At 27.9% G+C, this 10,355-nt stretch overlaps 1 protein-coding gene across 2 annotated transcripts in view; it reads right to left on the bottom strand.

The window, feature by feature from the left end:
• LOC107437193 (SEC14-like protein 2) overlaps positions 1-6,287 on the bottom strand; it is a 45,453-nt gene extending 39,166 nt beyond the window's left edge. The window contains exon 1 of one of the 2 annotated variants that reach the window (XM_016049110.5): positions 6,010-6,287. The gene's annotated coding sequence lies outside the window, so the exon portion shown is untranslated. Of the gene's footprint in view, positions 1-2,348; positions 2,474-6,009 lie in introns of those variants that run through there. The other variant, XM_016049109.5, reaches the window with a different exon arrangement.
• Positions 6,288-10,355: the final 4,068 nt, after the last annotated feature.

Consider the following 10,355-nt stretch of genomic DNA (forward strand, 5'->3'; position numbering starts at 1 on the left):
AGAGAATTTCTTCACCTCAGTAAAAGATATATATATATATATATATATATATATATATATATATATATATATATATATATATATATATATATATATATATATATATATATATATATATATATATATATATATATATATATATATATATATATATATATATATATATATATATATATATATATATATATATATATATATATATTTAAAATTTTAAAAATATTAAAAAAAAAATTTCTGAACTTCTTTAGTTACATTTATTAATATCTTACAGACAGCAGTGTAGTTTATTGACATTTGCTCGAGAAAAATTATAAAATAGAAATTCACCAATTCTTGAATGCCAGGAAAATGACACATTAGCTTAGAGATTTAAAAAACATTAAGTCATTTTAAGTTAATAGTAAGTAACTCAACTTAAGCCTTTATGTTAGATGGACCATAAATTGCTTAAATTAATTCTTTTTATCCACTGTAGAAAGAATCAATTTTTTTTTTGTTGTTGCTAATGTGTACAGAATAAAATTGTGAAATTATAATCAATCATTAAATAAATAAATAACTTTGATTAAATCCAACCAACCATCATACATAAACTTGGTATAAGGTTAATATTTGCTTTTCCTCCTTACAGTATTAGGAGTTAAAAAAATTTCTGGTAACACTTGAATGTCCTGAAATTCATAAGCCAGGATAATGACAAATTCGCCATTTTATAGCATATAACTTGACTTTAATTTAATATTTTAGCCTAAGACGTTTACATTCTGCAGAAAACAACAGGATTTCTTAAGATAACTCAGATAAATCTATGTTGTTTATGTTATTAATGATTTCAAGAAGCCAGGAAAACAACACAAAAACCTACTCATCTTGAAAAATTTTTTGAAATAGATTTTGAACCAGAAAATTGGTTCTTTATTCATACAACAAAACATGTTCATATAGGAGGGTATCAAATCAATCTATTAACATAAGATATTGATTGCTGGCTCTATCTATTTTGGTTATAAACCACGAAATAAAAGTAGCCAGGAAAATGACAGATTTTCTTGGGACAAACAAATTATTGATAAAAAAAAATTTTTTAAACGAAGTTTTTGTAAATAATACCCTCTGCGTATATTCTAGAAATGTTTACACAGGTTGAGATAAAAAAATTAGATATTGAAAAATTTATGGGAAGTTTTGAAGCTAGTTATTATTGGAAACATTGTTTGGGACATGGCAAGAAAATGACATTTTTAAGTTCAATTAAATTTTTTAATTATACAAAACAGTCAATGCTAGTGCAAGGTCATTTTAAAATGCTAACAGCAATGCAATTTATTAATTTTTTTTAAAAAAAAAGTTCTTTTAGTATTATAGTATTAGATCTTGGAGCAAAGGACAGTGAATTGTCATATTTCGTGAGAATCACCCATATTTATATTAGCATACAGAACAGAATGAATTGGGAAATAAAATGCCTTTATTATGCAGAAAGAGAATGCTTAGATCTAAGAATATAGAATATTATGTTTATATGTAATAATATAGAGGAGAAGGGATGGTGTTATAAAATATCCTATTTTTTAAAAAGAAATGTTCTGTTTATTTGTTAACAAACTCAATACAGCGCAGATCACTAAAATCTCCTCCTGATTACAAAAATATTTACCATCTTCAAGATAATTTTGATAAAAAATATTTAATAATTTGTCATACTACCATAACTTTACAGCTACGGAAAATGTAATTTATTTTTAAACAAATATATAGATTAAAAAAAAATTGGAAAAAAATACACTAATCAATTTGAAAAACTAAATTAAAACTAAGTAAAGTCTTAAACGTTACAAAAATAATGTTTTAAAATTTGAACTAGAGAAATTTAATATTCGAAAAGATTTTCAAAAATTACTTTGCAAATATCTGAAGTTATTCTCACAGTGTAAATAACTGATTTAATGCTGTTGTTTAGCCATTATCATCTCATAATATATTACACCTAGTTATAAAATGTGACGTCTTATTTAGCACGAATTTCAGTAAAGATTTAGATGTAATATATAATGTAGTAAAGTTGTCATAGTAGTTTAACGTATTAAAAAATAATATTCGTAAAGAAATTCTTAAACACAATTAAAATATTTTCATTTGTCAATTGTAAAAACACAAACCTTGAAGGAGGTAAATATGCCTAAACTAAAACTGGAGAATAAAAATGAAAAGAGTAAAAATTGTTAAATTTAAAAAACTTATGAAATAATTGTTCAATTGTAAATTAATGTAAATATTCACGAAATTTATTAATTTTGAAACATTATTAATGCAGAAATAATTGATAAAATTATTTTTAAAAAACTTACTTCTGATGCATCACAGCATCAACTTTACTAGTTTGGAAAATGAACTCGACTACGTATTTTTATTCCAGATTTCAACTTTAGAATCCTCCTTTGTCCTTGTATGTAAAAAATCCTTGTATGTATTTTTTCCTTTAACGTATTTCAAAATAAAGAGTACGCTTTAAAAGTGGATGGAACTCAGCCGTCTTTGTTTACCAGCCTTTGTCACGAATTTCATTGTTATATAATTGGCAATTTAGGCCAATCGGTAATTATTGCCGATCATTGCCGATGTCTTATAATGACCGTAATAAGGCTAGTCATGATAATACTAACTATACCTAATTATTTTCCAGTTCTTAAAACTACTACTAAGCAACAAAACCGGTTTTGTATACTTACAAAGAGTACTCTAAGAAAATAAAATAATTTCTAAGAGTATTAAATGATGTAAAAATCGTTTAAAAAGATTAATTTTTCCCCTCATGTCCGGACATAGGTTTAAAAATTAAAAAAAAGAAATAGGTCACTAAATTCTCTCCATCATTACACTTATATCCATTAGACAAAATAATACTTACAAACAGAGAAAGGAAAGCTTCCTTTACTGTAGCATATTTTACTGAAATATTTCATATCATAAAGTAATAAATAATAAACTTATTTTTGCAGGTAACTAGTGACATTTTTATTATAATAATTATTTAATTTTTATCATAATAATTATTTATAATTTTATTATAATCTCACAATGTTTCATTTATAAGATAAAAGTTTTTGAATTATAAAAAGTAACGTTCACAAAATTTTTAGTTTATTAAATTTCTTTTGATTTTAATAATTTACATTAATTAATTATAAATATCATTTAATTTTCTTTATAAATATCAGATTTAGTATGAAAAAGTAATGTAGGCAAAGTTTAACACTTTTAATGATAACAATTGGTCACAATAGAAGATAATTTTATTAAGAAGTTAAAAATAAAATTACAATACGAATCTCACAATTAATATATCAAAAAGTAACATTTACGTCTTATCGATACGATTATCGTCCCACAAACCTTTGAAATTTCTTTTCACGTCTTGGCAACAAAAATTAGAAACAAACTGAGCTGTAAGTTGGGCATAAATGAAAAGGTTAAAAACGCACAGTTGTTGTGTGTAAACGATCGAACTCAACTTTTGTTCCATTTACGCTTATAAATTTACTCAGGTAACATAATAATTTTGAGCAAGATTTTAGCTTAAATAACACAGGAGAGAGAGATGTATTTTCTCAACAGATATCAACGAGAAATACGTTTCTCATTGATTCAAGATGACTTTTTTTAAACTACCTTTATTTCATTTTTTGGCTTTTTTTTTGTATTTTCGTACCTTTTGGTTTAGTTTTTTTTAAATCAATGATGTAAAAAATTTGAAACACATTTTCACCAAAAATGATGAGAACTACCTTAGAGTGAAACACAACAGATAACTTTTGGTTCTTGTTGTTTCACTGCACCAAACACAAAAGTAGTTCTTGGTGCACGAATAATGTTGTTTTACACAACTTGGCGTAAAATATTTATCACCATTTTTAGTATTCGATAAAACAAAAATTTATAATTACAGTAAGATGTAATACGCATAAGATTCATCAAAATTATTTCTACAATCTATAATGATAAAATTAAGAGTTTGTGTCTGACTGTCTCTTTTATAACTCCAGAATATTTTGGGGCAAATTCGAACATTGCTAATGAGGACTAAATTAGAACAGTGGGTGAAAATGACAATTTTAGCCCCTGATTCCAAAAATCGATCAAAAATTTTAATTAAATTGTTCAGAAGAAAAATTAAAAGAAAAATATGCCGAAATAAAAAAGTCTTAATTTTAAAAATTGGGACATTTTTAATTTTTTTTTCAATTTTTTTGGAAAAAACTGAGTAATATTTACAATTTTTGAAAATATTTAGTGATTTTAAATTAAGTATGCATGTAAAGCAACTAAAAATCATTTGTTCTTCTTTTGTTCAAAGCAAATTATCCTAAAGGTACTTTGATCCTTTAAGATTAATGGCTATTACCTAAAATATGCTTGCCTGATATTTCCGTCACTGTTTTATTACTAAGGGGTTTTGTCTTATAAACGCTTGCCCATTATTCCCTACACTAATGTATTCTTTTTTTTCTTCTTTTTTTTGTTAAGGACAATCATCCGATACCTTTAAGCATGGTGTTCTTTGAGGTTAAAGGTCGTTATCTGTAACACACTTTCGAATGTAATGAAACTATTAATTGTTCTGAGAGATAATTTAAAATTACTATAAAGTATCTTCAATATACAGCTATAGTAATACATTAACAGTGAATTTTAAATAAAAAAAAATTAAAATAATTTTTGGATAAGGAGCACTTTATTCACGTTAAAATACTGAAAAAGAAATTTTAGAAAAATAAAAAAGTAATTATAAAAAATTGTTATCACTGGTTACCCATTGGCAAAATGGTTGTTGTCTAATTTTTTTTTTAATTTATTTTTTTTACATTCTACCGTATAAAGGAACATAGTAGCTGAGAATACTCTCATAAGCGCCACAACATTTCAAGTAATGCCTTGCAAAAATTTCATCTACTGATGTTTGTTCTCGTGTCGTCCAATGTGCTGAATTAGTTTTCAATTCCAACCAATATACGTTTCTTAGGACATCAGAAAACTCTCTTTCATCTACAGTATTCATATTTATCAGTATTCAAAACAACTGTAACCTTTGGGACCGTGTCAATCAGTTTGGGACCATATTTATTTGGGATATTCGCCTGAATTAGTATTGAAAACTATCCAGTTTGAACTGCAGGTTAGAATTTCTGATTCTTAATTAAAACATTAAAAACAAAAAAATATCGTTCAAATGATGAAATTCTCTTTTATTCATAACTCAAGAAGTATGGGATCTCTCTGGTCCCATATCTCAAAAATAAACTCACCAACTTAATGCGTAACAAAACTAAAAGTGAAAAAAAGAATTCTAAAATAATCATCAAACAGCAGCTCTCGTCATAGCAACGCATGCAATGACGATGCTTGCGCACTGTTTATTATTACTCTTGAACGCAATTGAAAAGTGTGATGACGTCCAAATAACGTGTGCACGTCATCAAACCTAAAACAGCACCCATTTTGCCAATGGGCAAAATGAAATTTTCTCATGAGTTTAGAGCTAGCGCATTTACGTAAATAAAATCGCAGACAATTTTAAAGATAGCGTCAGGAATGTCTATGAGCGTATAGCTCTCATTAATCAAAAACGTTTGTTTCAGGTTTTTAGATATTTAATTATTTTTCTTCCTTATGTCAGATAAACTCAGTAATCAACGTGAGAGCAGCGGTGGCTCACATGATAGAGCGCTCGCATTTAGGTTTGATCTCAGCGTTGGCTGGTCGATTCGAATTCTGCTCTCGGCTCAGAATAAATAATAAATAAATCAGTAATAAATAAGCAAATAAATAAATAATAAATAATAAGATTATCGTTCATACAAGTGTGGATTTTAAAATTTTGGCAATGTTGGCATATAACGAATATTGACAATTGCATAGTGCAAACAGAAACACTCGATGGCGATAAAAAAAATTTATTGAAAATGAAATATTACATACTTTCAGAAGAGAAAATAATGGATGTAAACTTACCTTTTTAAGATATTCAGAAGAAGACAGGTGCATATTACTTCCTTTTTAGAGACATTCTCGAAAACAACTTATCAGAAAAATTTTCCTGAGACTACTGAGAGTGTAGTTATAGTGCAGATAACAGTTAAAGGGTTTTCTTTTCTTTCACAGTTACTACGACCATGTCATTGTTTTCAAAAATTAGTGGCACGCTTGTGTTGTATCGTTCATTACAGATGAAATTATCTTTCCCAAAAACGTTGAAAAGACTCGTAAAATTACTGGACTCGCTTGGTTGAAGTAGAAGAAAGAAAAAACTCCCAAAAATAAGTTCGGCGCCAAAATAGGAACAGTCGTAAAACAGCAATTTTGCTCACTAAGTATATATCACAATGTTATTTAAACTGGAGTAATATGTAATTACATATTGTGAGAACATCATTCAAACATTTATCGGACACTACAATCAGTGGTTTAACAAACGGGAAAAGATAAGTAGCTAAATAAATTAAGAAAAATAATTTTGTTTTCTTTTAAAGAAAAAAAAATAAAGAACATAATTTATTTTTCGAAATTAAACTGCTTCGTTTCTTTTCCAGGGCAATTATGACCTGTGTATTCGTCTATAGTAATGAAAAGCAAATTTGCATTTTAAAAATAAGTTAAAATTTACTAAAAAAGCGAAACACTGTCATTGTGCAGAAAATCAATATAATGGGTTACCAACAAAGTTTCCGCCATTTTTTTCCCTTTAGTTTTAACAATCCGAATGCAATTTACATGCTTTTTTTAATAATGATTTAATTCGAAAGAGGATGTTTTGTTCTACTAAAATCTATGTCTTGTTTCATTCGTTTTTTTTTTCTCGCGTTTATTCATGTTTATTTTTAAATCATTAAAATGGAATATCCAATTGAGAAAAAAGAGCATTTTTGACACCTCCTTCTCAATCACAGTTCAGAGGCCACAAAAGCTGCTCGTGATATTTGTGCCCTGTATAGAGAAGGTGTAACTCCGCTCTTGACTGTTACACTAAGTATTAAAATGAAACTTTTGACTTCGGAGATGTCCCTCGTTTCAGCTGTACAGTTGTGTTGACAGCATCATAAAAGAGCTTAATAAATTTAATAGCTTATATAGATAGTATGTAGACTAAAGAATATAATAAATATGGAAACCGGCCTACTTTTTGTGAAGAAAAATATCGGAATCTCAGCCCTTAAAACGCATTTTCATTCCCTGTGCCACATTAGAAATAAAATTTGTGATTTTGGCTTGTGACGCAATTTTAATAAACATCATATAATATATTACTTGCAAGAACTTTTTTTACGAAAGGTAAGCAAAAGCAAAAAAAATTATACAATGTAAAGTTGATTTCAATTTGCGACGTAAATCGATTATAATTATTTTGATTTTGAGGTAACCTTCCTTTATTTACTTAATAAATGTTACCATTAAAAAAGTAATAATTATCCGGATTGATTTCAGAGCATTCATGTAGAATTTACGAACTGCATTCGTTATTTACAAACTCATACTTTTCAGGTAACTCTATATTCCTTTATACTATTGAATAGTTCAGTGGTAATGCATTTTTTTTTTTTATAATATCATGTTTTGCTCAATAAAAGAAGGGTCAGAAAATTCTAATTTGTAAATTTACGTTATACCTATTAGTGCTGTAGCAATTTAATATGCACGTTTAATTAAAATATGCTAAACATATTACTTTTCTTTTTGGGTAAACGTTTCAAATAGTGTGTCCCTCTTATTTTGGCGATTTTTTTTAATGTTCTTACATAAAACATTGAAAATGACTAAAAGTAAAATTTTCACGTAATAAGAAATGCAGATAGAAATAATAGAAAAACCTAAGATTTCATTTTAAGTAAAACTCCAAGGTACACTGCCCAATCAAATGGGCACCCTATTCTACACTCAAATCTCTTTTTCTTTAGTGAAATTGTTTGCACTATAGATTCGAAAAAATAATACCAAGTAATTCAATTGAAATTGTTTGATTTGGCACGTTGATCAAAATATTCCCTCATTATGGCACTATAAAAACACCACTACTAGGAAATAATAAATTTTACTAATTTTGAGAGATCCTATTAAACGTGTTAAGGTGAATGTACCGTACTTTATAAGAAAACATTTTGTTGCTAAAAAGAACTATCGCTTTTTCCACGTTAGTTCTCACTTGATATTAAGGGGCGGCATTGACCCTCAAGATAAATTCACTTTTTATTTTATTGTTTTAAAATATAGTCTAATTCATTCTGCTTTACGTGACACCAGCACAAAATTATTCTTCTCTATTAAAACAGAAGTTACAAAGTCATCAGTTGTAAAATTACTTTAAATTGCTAAGTAGTATGATTGTATGAAATATGGAGCACTCATATTTTTAATGTACTTCTTCAAATTATTTTTTTGTAAATTTTAAAATATTTCTAACAAATTGTTTCAAAATATATGCCAGCTAAAGTGGTTTGAATTTTTTAATTTGAAATATTTCAAAAATACTTGCATTAATAGTTTCATAAAGAAAAAATTTTACTTAGATGTAAAAAAAAAAAAAAAAAAAAAAAAAAAAAAAAAAAAATCAATTGTTTTTTCAATTTCTCTTATAATTTTTGGACTTATATCAAAAGTTGACAGAGCCCCCTTTCAAACTACCCTAAAATGTGATATTTTCTGCGTCATTTAAATAAATGATTAACAAATCTTTTCCATACATAGAAAAAAAAGTAGTTTAATAAGGCATCATAACGCGAATCACATTGCTCATAAGCTCAGATTAACGGACATTGTCATGCCAATGCATGCATAAGTAAAATATTTTTCTTTTATTTATGTTCTCCATATTCCCGGTCGTGCTTCATGTTCTCCACGGTAGGGGGCAATATTTATAGAAGTTATTTCAACTTTCGGTAGTAGAATTTCTGCAGGTGTAAGCTAAATTGCGTAAATTCGCAACTCAACAATCAGGTAATTGCATATCAATATACAATGAAAAGCCAAAAAAACTGGTACACCCATGAGTATGCAAATAAAGGGGTATGGAGCCAATCAAAGTACAGCGCAGCGATCGGCAACGCGTATATAAGACAACGAGTGTCTAGCACAGTTCTCAGATCGGTTACTGCTGCTACAATGACAGGTTATACAGATTTAAGTGAATTTGAACGTGGTGTTATAGTCGGCGCACGGGAGATGGGACATAGCATCTCCGAGATAGCAATGAAATTTGGATTTTCACGTACGACCATTTCACGAGTATACCGTGAGTATCGGAAATCCGGTAAAACATCAAATCTACGACATCGCTGGGATATTTGGGATGCCTTGCAACGTGATGTTCAGAAGATATCCCCACCCCCTCTTACTCCCACTGGTTTATGGACAGCCCTGCAGGATTCATGGTGTCAATTATCTCCAGCACTACTTCACACATTGATCGAATCCATGCCACGTCGTGTTGCGGCACTTCTGCGTGGTCGCGGGGGCCCTACACGATATTAGACAGGTATACCAGTTTTTTTGGCTCTTCAATGTAAGATAATTTCCCTAAGTACTTTTTTTCATATCTTCATCTGATATTTTAGAATATGAAAAGCACTTTTTTTTCGCGAAAAAACACGACCCAAAATTAAAGTCAGAACTAATTTGTATTCCAAGTGTATACAAACAAACTACAAATAACTATCATGGTAGATAATTAGATTTATTATGAATTCTCGCTAGTTATACGCAACACATTTGATCCTAAATCGAGGTTTCTGATTCGCACCAAATTTCCAAATAAGAGAAAATATTGAAAAATATAAACCACAATTTTTTTTAGAATTTACGAATCCTAACACGAAAAAGAATGGAATGAAATATAATGGTTCGGCAAGAAAAAGTAAAAAATGAAATTTTGCGTGTAATTTATAAGCATCGAGTTAATATAACCTCAGTTAATTTTCCAAGCATCACGTTCATTTAATATCAAGTTTGTCTTAAAATTCGTTGCAAGACTTTCTTATAAAATTTTTAAAGTAGAAATATGAAGAGTCGATGGTTTTTGAATAACAATAAGAATTCAAATAAGTCACAGAAATTTTATCTGCTTTCTTTAAACATTTCATAAGGAAGTCTTTAAAACATTTTAAGACAAACTTTATATAAAATGAACATAATACTTGGAAAATTAACTGTGATTATATCAGCTCGATTATTGCAAGTTTCACGTTAAATTTTATTTCTTACTTTTTCATGCAAAACCATACGAAATTTGTTTTTAAAATTTTAAAATTGTTTTATTTTTTAAATTATTTTATCTATTTGATAACCATCTGTCAATTCAATGGCTGTTC

Source organism: Parasteatoda tepidariorum, chromosome 1 (genome assembly GCF_982258835.1).
Source record: "Parasteatoda tepidariorum strain Cologne lab strain chromosome 1, Ptep-v5.0, whole genome shotgun sequence".
In the NCBI taxonomy this organism is placed as follows: Eukaryota; Metazoa; Arthropoda; class Arachnida; order Araneae; family Theridiidae; genus Parasteatoda; species Parasteatoda tepidariorum.